This window comes from Atheta coriaria, unplaced genomic scaffold (genome assembly GCF_025399875.1).
Source record: "Atheta coriaria isolate IRGN ID8LTWV9N9 unplaced genomic scaffold, Caltech_Dcor_3.1 hic_scaffold_1_pilon, whole genome shotgun sequence".
NCBI lineage: Eukaryota > Metazoa > Arthropoda > Insecta > Coleoptera > Staphylinidae > Dalotia > Dalotia coriaria.
In genome coordinates, this window is record NW_027045443.1 from 4,787,666 (window position 1) to 4,804,730 (window position 17,065).

General features: G+C 44.5%; 1 protein-coding gene and 1 long non-coding RNA gene across 3 annotated transcripts in view; one reads left to right on the plus strand and one right to left on the minus strand.

Annotated features, from left to right (window-relative positions):
• LOC135792315 (rho GTPase-activating protein 20-like) overlaps window positions 1–12,892 on the minus strand; it is a 34,798-nt gene extending 21,906 nt beyond the window's left edge. Inside the window, exons 1-2 of one of the 2 annotated variants that reach the window (XM_065302942.1) lie at window positions 12,505–12,892; window positions 8,116–8,367 (exon numbers count right to left, since the gene is read on the minus strand). The gene's annotated coding sequence lies outside the window, so the exon portion shown is untranslated. The remainder of the gene's footprint in view (window positions 1–8,115; window positions 8,368–12,504) is intronic. The other variant, XM_065302935.1, reaches the window with a different exon arrangement.
• On the plus strand, window positions 3,775–4,436 carry LOC135792413 (uncharacterized). Its single transcript, XR_010548309.1, has 2 exons — window positions 3,775–4,052; window positions 4,102–4,436. It is a non-coding gene; the product is annotated as an uncharacterized lncRNA (long non-coding RNA).
• Window positions 12,893–17,065: the final 4,173 nt, after the last annotated feature.

Genomic DNA, 17,065 nt, shown 5'->3' on the forward strand with positions numbered 1-17,065 from the left:
GAAAACGAAACCGTCTATACGCTGCGCTGACGAGACGCAACAAGACAAGTGCGTAACTCGCGTAATTGCGAGTTTCTCATGATTATAATATTATTAATGCGATTATCGCGGCGATCGCGCGGATTTGAATTTCAAATTTTTCACCGTAAATGTTTGTTTTCTCGCGGCGGCGGCAGCGGCGGCGCACTCATTAAAAATCCAACATATTGTTGTTCGCAACATTTTCCGATTTTGCATGCGACGTGATGCGTCTCGAGTGTTCTCAATAACTTGTTGGTAATACTAATTACACGATGCAATTGCGAGTGATACTCACACCGACCGACGACTTTTTCCGCTCGCGTTTTTCATCATCATTATCATTAAATGCATGTTGCGAATGGTGGTAGTCTCATCCTTCAGTCGCCAACACACACACGCACTTCGCACGCAGCCAGCAGCGACAGCACACGCAATTCTTCACTTTAATGCCGCTTGCGGGTTGGAGGAGAGCGCGACTCAAGAGCCCGGCTAATAGTTTATACATAAATGTATGAAGTCGCGCAAGTATATGCACGCGTAATACGTATAATACTCGTAATAATCTTCATTCAAACTTTTCCTTCGCGTACACGCTTTTTTGCGCGAGCGCTCGCGCGATGGCGAATAACCAGCTTTTTTGCGCCGCGCGACATGCACGCCGTGAGACGAGTAGATCGACAAATAAACCGCGATGAAAAATGCATAATTTTCGCATGCATTAGTTGAATTTACGGACGGCGAACGCGTCGAGAAACCGGAATTCAGAGCGCGACAAAAACGACACCGACACCGAAATCCCCAACATAGTTGATTGAAAAAACGACATCGAAGTGCTTCTCATTGATAAAATATTTCTATCCGCCAATCGCCACTCGTTACGACTTCGTTATCAGGTAATAAAACCGATTGCAACTTAATGAAATTATTTTAATTTTTAATTAATTACGGAATAGAGCTGCGGCGCACCACGACACATCCTCTCCACGCACGCTCGCAAGAGACCTCACCATTTCCATGCAAAGCACACATAAATTTAATCATTTTAATAACTACGAGCGCGGCACTAACGCGAAACTGGAATCGGAATTGTCGAAGGCTTTTAGACGCGGAAAATGCACCGACTTAAAAGGCGAAACCGTTTTATTTTCCTCGGCCCGCTCGCCGCGGCGTACCACCTTTTTCCATTTATTCCGCATTACATATTCAAAACGTATCCGTCTTTCTTCAAATAATCAGCTGAAAGATATGCATACATGCACATTGCCATGAATATTATGTACACACTCGTTGCGTAATTTAATAGAAAGTCATTTAGTGTTTGAACTCGCCTGCCGATCGCTCGGAATAACTGGGTAAACACTAAACAGCTTCGCAGCGCGCAAAGATTTATCATCACACCGCGTCGTTTCCTATTTTGCATTAATTAATATGTAATCTGTAATGAGCGCGATCAATCAACGAATGTTCTTATCGATTCCCTGCGTGTTGGCGGTTCAAGAAACGTTTTATTTCGCTTTTATTTCGCTCGCAAGCACGCAAGCAATATTTTCATATCTAATTTTCCTTCCGTTTCGTGCGCTTCGCATTGTTCCCCCGCCGTTTCAATTCGCGTTATTGTTATTATTTACAATGCTTTGACACTTCGTTGAATCCATTTATCAGAAGAGTAACAAAACGTAACGAAACGTTTAGCAGGCGAATAAAAAAACAAGCAGTGAGTGAGAGTAAAATTGCATTTATTGCGATGAATGAAGTCATAAGACCTGCGCGTCTGCGTATCCGAGCACGAAAATAAAAAAAAAGAAGAAGAAACTTACATCATCAGCGCACAATGCCGATTACATAAAAGTCGATTAAATGTGCTTTTGAACGCGCTAATGCACGAAAACGCCGCGATACACAAACACGTGCTGTAATGTCAAAAATAAACAACAATAACCACTACCGGAATGCGCGGATTTGAACGCGAATCGACGTAAAAGTGCGTGCATGAAGCTAATCACATGACCACATGATGTGCGCGCGCACACTTCCCGGTATTCATATCTTAAAATGATCGTTTAATTTCGCGTTGAAGCAGGTTATAATTTCGCGACCCTGCTTAATAAATCTACATCCACCTTAATCATGTTAAAGCAAATAGCAATCTAAATGTATATCTGCTTAACTTAATTAAGCCGAGCGAAGTATTAAGAAATAAGTGGAGCTTTTTGCGCGGCGACGCGCACAGTTGGCGCATTTATAATTGCCGAGAAATATTCCGTTTTCGCGTGGCGGGCGCGGCATTTTCCGGTAGTGCGAGCCGGAATCCCTTCGCGTTTGCAAATTAGTTACATACACGTTGAATTACAAGCGACATGCATGTGCGGCGCGGCCGCTCGGCTGGCAGCTCGCCGCGATTCTAATTTGTAGACATGATGTTCGAATGCATGCGAGAACAGGCTGTGGAGTTTGGGCCGCATGCGCGCGCGCATGCTCGCTCGCTCGCTGAAATCGCGGAAAACCGTAAGAAACTACTTTAGCTAACGGTGCATTTGCAAATATGCGCGCTTTTTTCGCCGGCGCGCTTGCAGCGCGAAAATAAACAATAAACGAACGCCGCAGCGCGGTGCCACGCTAATTGATTGGATAAATTGTCAAAGAGAAAGGAAAAAGGAACGCGCGCGCGCCTGCGCGTGTATACGCTGGACATTTTTACTTTCGCACGGGAAACGCGGGCGACACACACTCACTGTGTTATCAACACGTGCGTGCGCAATTTGCGCGCTGTGTAAAAATAGCAAATTAAGGAAATTAACGCTGCGCGCGGAATGCGCGACACCGCAACGAAATTGCATTCGGCGCGCTCGTGTTAATTACGGACAATTGCGACAATTAAACACTTCCTTCCCGTTCGTCAATGCGATAATTACGCGACAGACTGCGCAAATGACGGCGCATTCGGTCGTTACTCGTTACTCTTCTATGATCACGTAGCGGGCAGAAATTTCACATTTTTCACTGCGCGCGCGCGCGCTAACAACAAAGTAAAAGGCCGATTACACTCAGAATATATTCCTGTTTCACAGCCAAGGATAAATGATTATTAAAAAGTGGCAATACACAGTTATCGTGTTTTATTACCTGCAGCCTTTAACAAAACGCGGGAATTGCGCGCCGTGCACGACGACACAATGAAAGGCAGCCGAACGCGAAAACAAATAAACTCAGCGTAGGTACAGCGTGAAAGGTTTACGTCTTCGGCACACGGCAAACAATAATAACATTATTAATTAAATTACGCTGACAATGCAGCGGACGACCGCAGGCACGCGAATAACAAGCAACAGAGAAGAGAATTGCAGTGTTTACACGGAATTATTCTAATCAACAATATGCTAGGGAAGTAATTAGGCGCGGGCACTCGCTGGCAACTAATTAAACTGTTAATGAAAGAGGCTCGTGTCAATTGTAACATGTTCGGCTTTAAGATTACTTCCTGCATTTGTGGCAAATGAAATTTGTCACCATTTAAGCGGAGGATTTTATTAACGACTGAAAAGGCGAACGCGTTTGATTGTAAATTAATTATGGAAGATGGGCCACAGCGCTGGTGAAGAACAAGGCGGCGCGCGCGCAGCCGCTGCATTCCTGAGGACGGGCTGTCGGCGTCGCCGCCGCAGCATCACCGTTTCGCTAGTGCCAATAAAACGAACGAAACACTGACGAAACACATAAAATCGTTGTGTACCGACGACGTTACCGTTAAATCGAGACGATTGGAGACGCACCACGTTGCGACTACCGCGGCCCGACGCGCCGGAGCGCTCTCCGTGCTACGGTATATAAAGTATTTTCCGATGCGAGCGTGGATTGGATAGGTCATATCGCTGTATGAACACACCGCGCGCGCGACTCGTGTGATCGTGTCGCATGCGTTTTGTTTGATGAGCTGAACGCGCCCGACCTTTCGCGGCGGATGGATTCGGTTTTGCATTCATTACGCCCCCGAAACAATCCGTTTTGGGCGTGCCAGCACACGTAATTATCAGGTAAGACAAGATGAATTTTTCAATATCAATTTAGCGGTTGTGCTTTTAGTTGGAGTTTGATTTTGAAGAAAAAATCGGGTCGAGATGGGAAATATTGAAATTCTTCGTCATAGTAGCGCTTCGTGGAATGAAACGAAAAACGTGACGAAATCGACACATTCACTATTCGTTCAGTGGTCCAATCGACGACGACGGGCCGATTCGCGGCGTGCTCCGCAACACAACTTCTTCGTCGCAGAGAGCTGCTGCTGCTGGCTGGCTGCTGCCTCTCTCGCCGGTAAAACCTGAATTTTAACTTTTACGGCAGAACTTAGAGAGTCGAAGAATTCGTGTAAATTCGCAGTAAGGACGTGAATCACTCAATGAAATCTTATATTCCTTGAATGGTTGTTTATATCGTGTACAACTTAAAAACTCAGATAAACCCATACTAGCAGATGGTGATCATAACCGGAAAAGCAAAAAATAAAAAAATAATAAAACGGCGATGACCGCGAGTTAAAAATTCGCCGGCCGAGAACAATTAGTAAATTCATCAAATCTGTACAATTAGCAAACAACAGTCCGCGGTGTTATTTGTGCAAACATCGCATAAAAACAGGTTTTTTTTCGAGCCTGCAAACGTCGTCCTTGATTCGAAAATTAAATACTAAAATTAACAACATCGCATAAAATAACAACACGACGAAACATCACATCACGTCATGTTTTGTCCGAAACTCTCATAAATTATAAACATTTTATTTACGACGCGCGGCCGGTAGGAGGAATTTGTCCAAACACGAAGCCATCCATCGCACAATGTAAAAGGAAGAAAAAAAAAAACGAGAATCGAAAACTAAATCGTCTGCCCACCTAACAGCATAATATTCCCATAAACATAATTAACCCCTTTGCTCAATCAACTCTACGGCGAACTGCGCAGGAATCAAGTTTTTATAATTTATAATCATCCGCGCAGAGCGTTCGAGACCGTAAATTTCCCTTATTCCCTACTAATGTCTCGAAAACGAGCGGATGACGACATGCCTGTCTTCGCTTCATATTGTCGGTGGACATATAAATTATCACAAATTAGTCATGTCTAGTACGCTTTTATACTTGAAATATCCCGAATATAATTGCGTCGGATGTCTGCGACAACAAAAAAAAAACATTAATCGTGTGTCTGGACCTCAAAATTCAATCTCGAAAATTTCGGGGATTCTCGGAACGAATGCGGCGTTTAGGTTTAATCCTCAATCCTTATTGGGTAACGAAATGTCACGGCAATCAAAGCGAAATGATGAAAAATATTTTTGGGGTGGCGTGGTCATCGAGAGGGAAATGCCGCAGTAATTTCGCCGAAGAGGCGCACCGGTGTTACTAATGCGCGCATTCCGAAGGTGGTTAAATCTATGATTAAGTAATTACGCGGTGCATGGACACTTAAAACGCGGAAATTTCAGCCGCGGCGGCGTCCGCCGACCTGCGCGCCGGTGCGCCGCGCTTCGTTAGCGCTCCGCACATATTTCATTCGGCGCGAATCGTTAAAGTCACCTTTCACGCGGGCACATCGTCGACGCGGTCGACACTTGCGACTCGCGAAAAATCCGCGAGCGCGCCGGGCATGCATGCATGTTCGTGCGGATGGCGTGCTTAAATACGCGTTAAAAGTGGCGATTGCCAATTTCGCATCGCGCGGCGCGTGAGACGAACGAAGGCAGCGGGAATACTGTTAGGTGCACCGTGCACCGTCTATTAATAAGACGATTGTTACAATGTAATCGCCGCGCGGCGCGAACCGGAGCGTTATCATTCGCCGGGCCGGACGCAGGTAAAGCACCGAGAGATGCCCCACGGCGAAGATGGCGAATTTCCTATTAATCATTTCGCGTATCCGCGAGCATATGGTATGCCGCAGCGCATTTGGAGCTGCGGAAAGCGCACGGCGAACACGAGTCGCGAACATAATATGATGATGTTGATTTTATAGGTATCGCATAGTTGTGTGCGCCGCGGAGAGAAGCCCACCGCGCGCTGGCTGAACGTGCAGCGTTACATACGAATGGGTTACATAATCACGCCGAGTGCCGGAATAATATAATGTGTGTAAAAGTGCAGAAAATACAGCTACACCTGCTCGGCGAACAGGAAGCGAGCGCGAGTCGCGCACAATAAAACGCGGCGAAAAATGATTTTGAGCGGAAAAACGCGCGGAACGTAATAATGACGTTAAGAGAACGCTAAGAATCGCTTATTGCAGGAAATGCCAGCGAATAATAACAACATCATGGATCGTTTGCATTGCTCGGATTAGTTATAACTTGTATAATTACCAATTATGCGCGTTTCCCTCTCGCTGAATGCAAATTTACCGCGCGAATTAAAAATCATCGGACGAATGGCACACAAACGCACAATGAGCGTGTGTACGCCCGTGAGCACCATGGCACTGTGAATAAGTGAATTGAATAGAAGTGATGAGCAATTATACGGAGAAGCGATCAATCGGCTTACGTTACAGTCGGGGGGCATAAAAGAAAATATATAGAGAACGAGAACGCGAGCGCGCGGCTTGGTGAAAAATCGATGAATCGCAGTGAATAGGATCACTCCACTCGGGGCCGAACGGAATCAAATCAAATGCGCGCTGATGCCACACACCGCACCGCCGGCGGAGAGATGCGTTCGTACAAATTGACCTAAAGACCTAAAGAGTCGTCGAGCGGGCTCGCAGCGCGACGACCGCCGGCGAGAAAACTAAATGTTACTAAATGTTGGCTTTAGCTTTAGCTAGACTTTTGCATTGCGCTGCCTGAAATGAATTGCACGACTCTAGAGTGGATTTCTGCTGATGTAACACAGCCATCAGCACTCGTGAAGAAGACCTACATCTTCGATTTGTTATTTAATTTTTTTTCGTGGCTTTTAAGTAATAGCTAGAGACGCGTAATTACCGCCTGAGAAGTGGGAAACGTTTTGGCGTCGTTCGCGCCTTGTGCATTCTTAAACAACACGCATTGTTTGCCGGCATTGTTGTCTAACTTGATTTTTATTCTCTTAAACGTCCCATTGTTGATGTAACGCGCGCGTCGATTTAAATTCGTGTTACGAAATTCCCAAAATGTATAATTCAATTTGTTTTTGTATCTAAAAATATCGCCTTGAGATCATCTATCTTGATGCTGTAATCCACAGCGGTTGAAACTAACTGTCTGGTAAAGTGAGTGCGATCGCGCCAGCGATAAAATAAACGAAATTAAAGTAAAAAAGCAATTGGCATGGGAGTGCAATGTGGTAGCTGATTAATTCGACGCTAATTTAATCTGTTTAACAAGTAGTTTTCCGTCTGGAAAGAGGCTTTCCGGCGGTTCCCATGCGCGATTATAATTACAGTTTGAAATGAGCGCACTATAAGGTCATCAAAAGAGAAATAAAAGCGCCAAACATACGGGAAGAGGCGGTTTTCGATGGTTGAGATGGAATCATAGCGATACATCGCAGAGCTAACTGTCAACAGTTCGTTAAGTTTAACTGCCCCATATCTATATCAACGACGATTTATGCCCGCATTGCCAAATTTGCGCGAGTCGTTGCGCCTGAAAAGGCGACCGCGCGCGCGCTGGAGACGAAAACGGGAAAAACTCTTATTCTTTTATGCGTTTTCCGACTTCGCGTTTACGACTTCCCATTCCCAGCGCAAGAGCAAACCTAGTTTACTCTTTTTCTCTCCTCGCGAGCGAGCGCACAGATAAAACTATAAAGTGTTATTGTCATTTTATTGTGGCAGTAGATTACGAGATTAGCACTACGTATTTGTACCGCATGGCGAGTCGGGGAAGCGATACTTCAAGAGCGCCTTATTCGGCGAATTCAACTCGGCGCTGCTTAATCCAATTCCGCGGAATAGACGCCGTGTGATTATTTAATTGTGACCGGGTGTACCACTCACTAAATCTACGACATTTCTATCGAATCACACATAACTACATACAATCTGCCACCAGCTGGTAACCGCAGAAATGAATGCCGATAATATTAAACAAGACAACAAACAACAAAACACATTCAATTTACTTACCTCGGTTAGTCATTTAGTCATTTCGGCGAGCTGCGGTTTGCGAATTGCTCGAGTGACATGCAAATTCCATTCTGTTTACATCGTTCGCATGAAATGACATCGAATTAAACAACAACATGCATGACTTTAATGACTATTCGATTCAATCGTGCGTGCACTAGTTTTCAGCCATATTTGAGCAGATAATACATTTCACTGGTGGTTTTCCTTCCTGACGCGTCACCATACGCCTTCACTGCACGATCTGTTGAACTGAATAAACACTCTCAACAACACAACACAACACATACACAACATGAGAAGACAATCACAATTAAAATCAAACTTGATCGAATGTGGTGTGGTAAGAAAACCGATTGGAAGATGCGTTTCTACTAAATTTTTTTTATTTGAAAAATTGATGAGTTGTTCCACACGAATGATTAATTCGATTATAATTATGAGTAGTAGACATAGATTCGTCTAAAATATACCATGTGGTTAAGCATTTATCTAGTTCTAGCGTAATCCAGTTTCCGACGAAATAGAAAGCAATGAAAATCAAATCTGAGTCGAAACCGCAATTGTTAATGATTACTTATTATCCCCGTTGATTTGACTTATCTCAAACGTCCGGATCATTCGAAACACATTCCGAGCACTGCACTGCGAGGCAAATAGGTCGCGGTATAATGCTCACGTAACAATTTCCTGAAGAAATTTGCGATGCCAAGAAGAAGACGCACTCAAAAACGCGTTTCGACGAATCTTTCGTTCGCAGAGCGACTGTAATGAAGTGGCTCGCGCAATTCAGCGCTAGTTAAGTGAGCGCACTAACGGTTGACATCAAAAATGTGAACAACGCGTTATCGTCATGTGCAATTAACTCATCAAAATGAATTTTGAGCAAAAAAATTACAAAACTTGTGCGACTTGTGCCTGCGCATCAAACCATTAATTAGTGAGCAATAAAAACAATTGCAGGAATATATAGCACGTGAAGCGAGTGCGGACGTGCAAAATGTCCGTAGACGTAAACGTAGAACTTGAACTTCATCGCGGGCGAGCACGATGTAATATTTATAAGTATTACAATATTATTAATTAATTGCAAGAAATTCTAACGGCGCACGCCGGCGTGCAATGCGATTATGCGTAGTATGGCGCATGAAACGCTTATAAGGACATTTAATTTTCACGGCAAACGCTTATGAATATCGTATTCCTCTTCGGGATTCAATAACGCGGGCTTTTTACAACCGGCGCGCGAATTGATGAAAGAAAGAGGAAAAGCAATGTGAGCGTCGAATTTAATTTCGTGCGCTTCCCGGTAATCGTAAACCGAATTCCGAAAATCCACCGGTACTTTATTGATACGCTTTAAAGTCGAAAATTGCTTTTGTTCTTACTTATTACTTAACTTATTGCGAGTGCGCCGCGCTCGCCGTCGTCTCTCTGTACGGTTCTTTTCTTCTGGTCAATCATCGCTCGCATCTTGATATCGCCGGCCGCGCGCGCGGTCTTTACGGTGGTAATTTTACGGACAAACAAGCGACCTCTTGTCTTAACTCCGAGGCGAGGCGCTTCGTTATGGGCTAGATGTGGAAAAATTCGGAGAAAACCAAGATCGCCTGCCCTGCCACAGCCGCACGCAGCTAATTAAAACCGAACAGATTCCGGTTTACGCTCACAATTACAGAATGTGCGTGTAATGCGATATTTTCAGCGTGCGGGGTGAGTGAAATCCGAAAAAGAAATTATGGCTAGACCCATAGAGAAAAAATAAACTCGAAGCCGAGGGCGGTCGCACCGAAATCTGTCATTCAGGTTAAAACAGTGAGGGGATCAAATGGCGCGCACCCCGGGCGAGTCTAATGATTTCTGTCGTTTTCGGAATGTTGGTGAACCCAAAAATCTGATACTTCTGCTTGTTTATTTACGTGTTTTTCATTGTACATGTGTCCGTTTTTATGCCTGCCGTTTTCCAGAAATTTATCGCTTTCCAACAGCATTTATATCCGTGTGTTTATTTAGCATTTTTTTTATATTTATGTTCATTTTATGCGCACCTCTCTTGGTTTTCCTCCGGGCTGCGCCTGCCTGGCGAAACGCTGCATTTGCGTGCCATTAGTTAAAGTGTCCCGGCAATCTTATAACGAGCGCAAATGAATATAAATGAACGTTAAATTAAAAATATAAGCGTGTGGTGCGCGCCGCGCGACTTCTTCGCATGAATAGCGAAGGCGAGTGCGGCCGCGCGGCGCGCCGATGAAAAATATGTGTAATATGTGTGATAAAAAATGGGATCAACCGTTAAACCCAGTGGGTTTGACCCGAAAAAGAAACGTCGCCGTATTCATAATACGCCGGACCGGACCGCGGAGGGAACCACAGCATCTCTTCAGCTCGCGCGCAAGCATAGAAGAACCAAGAACGACCGACGACGTTCTTCATTCGTCATTCGGAGACTCGAAAACTATTCACGGAATTGGCGCGCTCATAACAGGTTGCTCTTCGCGCCTAATTTATTTCGTCGTGCAGTACCGTCCGGCCGACGTGCTTATCTCTTATCCAGCGCGCGCGAACACGGTAAAAACGCGCGCGCCGGACGCAATTGAATTGAAAAAGAAGAAGAAGAAAAAAACGGACGACGAACCACAGCGCCCGTGGAATTAACGATGACACCGGCCCGCGCGTCGAGGCGCGCCGGCAAACCGGCCCAAACTAATAATAATAAACGACGATAATTTGTATCCGATAATGCTGCAGTGGGACCGCATTTATAATTATTATACGATGACGATATATCAAGCGCGCGCCCGTTTTACATATGACCTTGTCTCCTCCATCGCCTCGCGCACGAAGCGATCCACAAACGACGCGCGCTCCCAGCGAGACCCGACCGTCTTAAAAATGTCTTCGCCTATCACCAATCGTTACGTTAACGTTAACTTTTTGTCTGGCCTCGGCTTTGTTGTACAATGTTGTTGTTTTATGCGACGCGGCGCGAGTGAGTGTTATGGCAATTCCTGTTTCCAGCCGGCTTGCGCGGCAGCCGTGAGCGCTGCGCGCCCGCAAAGAGGACAAAACGAATTTAATTTAGGCCGTCGCGCGCGTCTTCGCTCCGTCTTCGCTAATTATTCGACATTTAAATTTTTCCGACCGCCGAGGGAAAAAATGTGCATTAAGTAATGCGAAGATTTATAGACGATATAAAACACGAGCGAACAGGACATGACCACATGAATAAAATACAACGAAAAAAAAAAAAACAAGCAACAGACCCTAAGAAATAAAATTTAAAAAGAAAACCACGCGCAGCCAAGAAAGAAGGAATAAATAACGAGCTTTTAATGCTAGGTTTTCGGCGTGTGTATACGTATTAAGTAAGCAGTGCATTCTGTAAGCGCGTTTTCATTCTTCAATTCTTCCGTTTCTTCGGTAAATTTGATTCTTAGCGCTGCCCGAGGTGCGCGCACAGGTCTCAACCTCTCAACTTGTAATTTAAAGAGCCACCAGCAACGGCTAGACCTAACTATTTCACGTATAACGCAGGTTAGAAGTGGACTAAAAACACGCTGATACTAAAGGTTATAATTTAGGGTCTCTAGGGCAGATGCCGGCCGACATGCCAGCGATGACCACGGGCGCAGCAGCGACTGGGCACTCTCTCGCGCGAGCTGAGGTTTTCACGCGGAGTGACTTACGATCGCAGGGCGGCGATTAAAAAAGAGTCGTGCACGTGCGAATGCGTGTGCGAACAGAGCGAAGTTTAAGTACGCAATACCCATAGCTTCGGGCGCTTGCGCTTTGCGTTTACGCGAAGCGCATTAGAATTGTGCGCAGGAAAACCCGCGTAGCAGCGCAGCGGCCGCGCGCGCAATGCATGTGATCCAACAAGAAGCGACCACAATCAGTAAAGTTAAAGAACTGTACGGGCACACCGAGTCAGCGCTGAAGAAGTCCCAGGTCTCCCAGGCCGAGAGACGCAGCCGGCTCGCGTCTTATAAAGTCCGAGCCAAAGAAGCAGTCGCAGAGTGCTGCACCTGCTTCTTTTGCTTCTTTTTCGTTCCGTTTTATTCGTGTGCGTGGTTTTTTTTTGATCTGCCCGGCCGCGCGCACATATATCTTTCCCTTAATTTCATTTCCATTTTATAAATTTCGCCAGCCTACTCGTTTTTACTTTTCGCACGGCGCGCATTTAAATTCGTTCTTGGCGGCTGGCAGCGAGTTCAAGTTCGAATTTCGCCGCGTTCGCAATGTGCGCGCACAGCCCCGACATAAAAAGAAGTTTAACCTTTCCACCAAAACTCACTTATGTCACTAACGAGCGCGCAGAAGCAGGTTGCTTAAGTCGTGCGTCACGCTTACGTTATTGATATTCAAATTCGATGCGCTGAACTGACTTACCACTGTCGCAAAGTGTGCTTAAAGATAATCCACAATTGACGCAATTTTTCGCTTGTAACACTGCACTAGTACGAGAGTCGAGTTCACTGTTGTGCGATGCGTTATCATTTGCCCCACATGCGGAAATCGTCCCAAAACAAAACGTGTTGTAATATAATAGTCTTCTTCGAATCGTTGTGTGAAGTTAAAGAAAATGTCGCGATTGGAAATGCGGTTGTGTTTCCAATTGGAGTCCGGTGTGTGTGCGCTGCGTTCTATCACGATTTCTGGATAATTGAACGGAGCGTTACGCGGACATGGTCTACCCGAACATGCGTTTCGCGCACAACTGACTCCGGCGCACGTTCGACTTAAGCGACTTGGTGTTTCGCTGTCGCTCCGCGAGTGCGCTGGTTCGGCGCGCTGGGAATGGTGCGCGCGTCGTTTTCGTTCTTCTGTTTCGCTCGCCTTTACTACACTACTACCTCTCCACGACGCACGCTCGCAGCGCACGGGGAGAATATTTCTCTCGTCCGCGGGCGACCATCACATCACATCGGGGGTATGTCTTTCGCGCATCGCGCAGAAGTGACTTATCCTGCACCTGCGTCGCTCGCAACAGTTTTGCGCCGCTGTGTATTTACTGCCATGACCGGCAACCGTCCACCTCATACGGCAGGTATACAGAATGCCATTCTTCATCTTCCTCTCAACGCGCGTCCTTCTCCTCTGTATATACACACACGTAACGCATAGACAACGTAAGGTGCGTGCGTCGAACCGAATAGACTTAAGTTACTTGCGCATCCGTCTTCGCTCTCGGCCGCCCATCGCACAGGCGCGTCGTTGAAGTTGCCTAGAAGACCTCTTCGGGGCAAACGCCAGTACGCAAGCCAAATAAAGAAGAAAAGGCTGCCGGGCAGCGCCGCGAGATGAGACGCGCGCGCGCGCGAAGAAGGTGATGTTGAATAATAAGAAGATGAGTTGTTGTTACGTTTGAATTTGTGGTTGTTATGGGTAGTAAATCTTAATGTCGTACGCGTCTTCGACCGTCTTCGCCCTCTCCCATCTCGTGCGCATATAATAGTTCGATGTTTTAATGAATTTCTGATGAGGCTTAATTAGAGATGCACGACGGTGCCATCACGATGATGAAGATGAAGATGATGTTCACTGCATGTTATTGAAATACATACAAACACACACACATACGCACGCACTCGCTGCGTCCGTGCATGTGAAATAAAAATCGATTTCGAATAAGACAAAAAAAAAAATCACAGGCGAAGGGATTCGAGCAGTAGGGTTGAGTGATGATCCACACTTTAAAAACGAGCCAGCACGCATCAATTGGACACAAGTGATACAAAGTTTTAGAAGCGATTCATTCATTTCATTCGATTCGCATATCTGGATTTCTCGACGTCATTTCTCACCTTCTATGCCCTCAATTTTCATGTGGACTAGTTTCCCGCCGCATCTGAAAAATGCATTTTTATCAGCGCACTTATCAATCAACATTGTTTGGCATGTGCGTACACACTTACCGAGACTGATGGTGTTATGCGCTAAGTATTAATGAGCGATAACTCGAATGGGTCAACAAAATATGTGATACGGCGCGATGAACAATAAACCGACAGATAGAAACAATTAGAACACACACAAGAGAGTGTGGATAACTGAAATAAGCGAATGCCGCTCGTGCCAGCAACAAGAGTAATTCATTTATTATATTATCGCTTGCCATGTTTGTACATTATTATAAAACTTTATCGCAGCGGCGGCGTGGCGGGCCGTTCCGTGTTCAACATTGTTGAACATTGTCGTTAAGATATTGAACCGGAGTGAACAAACTGCTTGACCAAACAATGAAAAAACAAATGATAGAAATCAACGCAAGAAAGCATGACATGTTGGAAAATTTTGTTACTTATATGATAGCAGCGCAATAAAACTAATTGTGCCTAGGTGTGTGAGGAAAAACAATAGAAAGTTCGACAGAATTGCGACATCGCGCGCCGAGAGAAAAAATCAACACAAAGTGGCACTTGTTTTTCATTGTTCGTAATTAGAAAACAATTGGGACGTTGTTACGTAACGCGCACGATTTTTAATTGAAAAGATGTTTTTTCAGCTTTATATAATTTTATTTTAAGTGGTGCTTATCGAAAATCACAACCAAAAACGACTTCCAGCTGAACTAATATGCGGCAAGCTGATAAAACGAGTGTGGTGTGGTGTGAAGGAAATATGGACGCGAGAATTCAACTCGACGCGGACTCCCTGAAAACACCCGCACATAAATAACGCATTCTGGAGCGGCGCGCAGCGTAACAACGTATTTATATAAAAATATGCGTCGAACGCTCGTTACTTACATCGTTTTGATTGTGCTCTAAGTGGCATAAGTTCCAATAAGGCTCTCGAGCGCTGCCCGCACGCTCGTTATTAGTCGGTTTAAGTTTCTGTCAGTGATGTAAGTAGTCGCAGGAATGGGAATAAGTTGCTGCGGCTCGCTGCGCTCCTCCGCGGGAGACGGCGTTTCGGTTTTCTACCGGGCTAACATTCGGTTTTCAATTAGAATTTCTACCAGCTAGAGCCGCATGTGCTTCGATGAAAAAGTTTCGGCCCGAAACTCGTGTGCGCGTATGCAAACGAACGTAAACGGTGACTATCCAAGCGAAACATGAGCATAAACACGCGGTTATTATGGAGATACAAATGAGGAACGAAAGATACAAAAACGAGCTGAGCGTCTCATCGCATTGTAGCGTTTCTAATGACGTTGACGTTAATTTCGAACACGTACGCGATATGTAGAAAATTTAAACATTGAAAAGTCATTCGTTTCGAAGATAAATATTGTAAATATTTATACGCAAAAGTTTTGCGTGCCGAAAACAGTGATTACTAACAATAGGTGCGATCGGAAAGTTATGCAGTGCGAAAATGGCAACAAATCACCATTTCAGCAACGGAGATGCAAACATACGCATTACTAATCGTTGTTATAACTTCAAAAACTTCAAAAATGTACATTAATAACTATCAATTGTTGATATTTCAGAGGAACACAATGCTGGATAAATTAATTGCAAAAATTACGCATCAAGTTGTGACAAAAGTACTTTAGTCACGGCCATTGTCGTCTGTGTTTAAAGTACCACTTTTAGTATCTCAAAACCGTGTAAAAGCGAGCGATTTAAAGGTGGAAGTAGAAAATAGTATATTAAATAACAAGTGACTAAGCGGGAGTTTGAGTCGCGAGATTGATTAAGAGCGAGTGTTTAATCAATCGAGTGTTTAACAGCGTTTAGCCACGTGATGCTTACGGTATTTTTTAACTTCCACTCTATTTCCACGATGAGGGTTTTGTATTTGAACTTTTGTAGTTCCACCCCGTGACTAAAGTTCGGGACTAAAGTTCTTTAGTCACAGCTTTGTCTATCCGTGTTCAAACTACCACTTTTTGTGTCTCAATACGGTGAAAAAACTGGCGATTTAAAGATGCAAGTAGAAAAACATATTTTTAGAATTTCAATAAACAAAATGAAAAAGAAATTTGATGGACACCTGTCAAATACAAGAGTACTTTGATTAAAATTATGTTATGTTATGAATTCATTCGTACGAAGTCCAAAGTTCGACGGGATATCCAGCACTCAAACTCAACATTCGCATTGTATACGAAAGTGCACTTGACCATAATGTACATTTCAAACGGATAAATATTTACACTAATTAGCACTTGATGTTGATATGCAATAGTGTTCTTGTTTGGCTTGCTCCATGTTTCTAACAGTTAATCTGTATAAGAAATTCTCGCACTTTATTTATAATTACAGTCCATTGGTATTCCAATATGCAATTTGTTAAATTTCCGCCTGGATTTAAAGTGGAAGTTTGGAATGCTGTTTCTGCGGCAAAGTTTACACAAACAATAGGTGCTTGCAATAAACTAAACATTCCGTTCAATCTGCACGATGCTGGAATTTACTCGCACTCAAATACAACATATTTATAATTAATGTTTGCCGTACACACCTCTCACAGGTATATTATACAAGTAGAAAGGGTGCCAAAATGTATAAATAACTTTCAATCATTAACTATGTCAACCCATGGCATTGCGCGCTCGTTTTCACCTTGTTTTCATTCTACGTGAGTGATTTTCACAACGCGCTGATCTCGTTTGGCATTTGTTCGTGTTCCATGCCGATGACACCAAAAGTTTGTTAGCGTTTAGCAAACATGCGCCCAACTTTTGGAAGTTTGGCTCGTTCACACCGGCGAAACCGGAATATTCATGCATCCGCGCGTTTTGCATGCAGCCGAGGCACTTATGCGAACAAATGACGACCAGTCGTGCAAGGTAAGTACACGCCAAAAACAATTAAACAGCGTTTACTTGTGATATTGAATCAGCGCACTTGTTCGCGCAAATCGTCGACTTTTCAATCTCGGTCGGACGCATCGACATCGCCAATTGCACACCACAAGTGTCTCCACATGCTGTCTCTTCACTTCACATGCGTTATTGTCCAACTTTTTATTTGTTGCTTACTTTTGTTTGTACTAC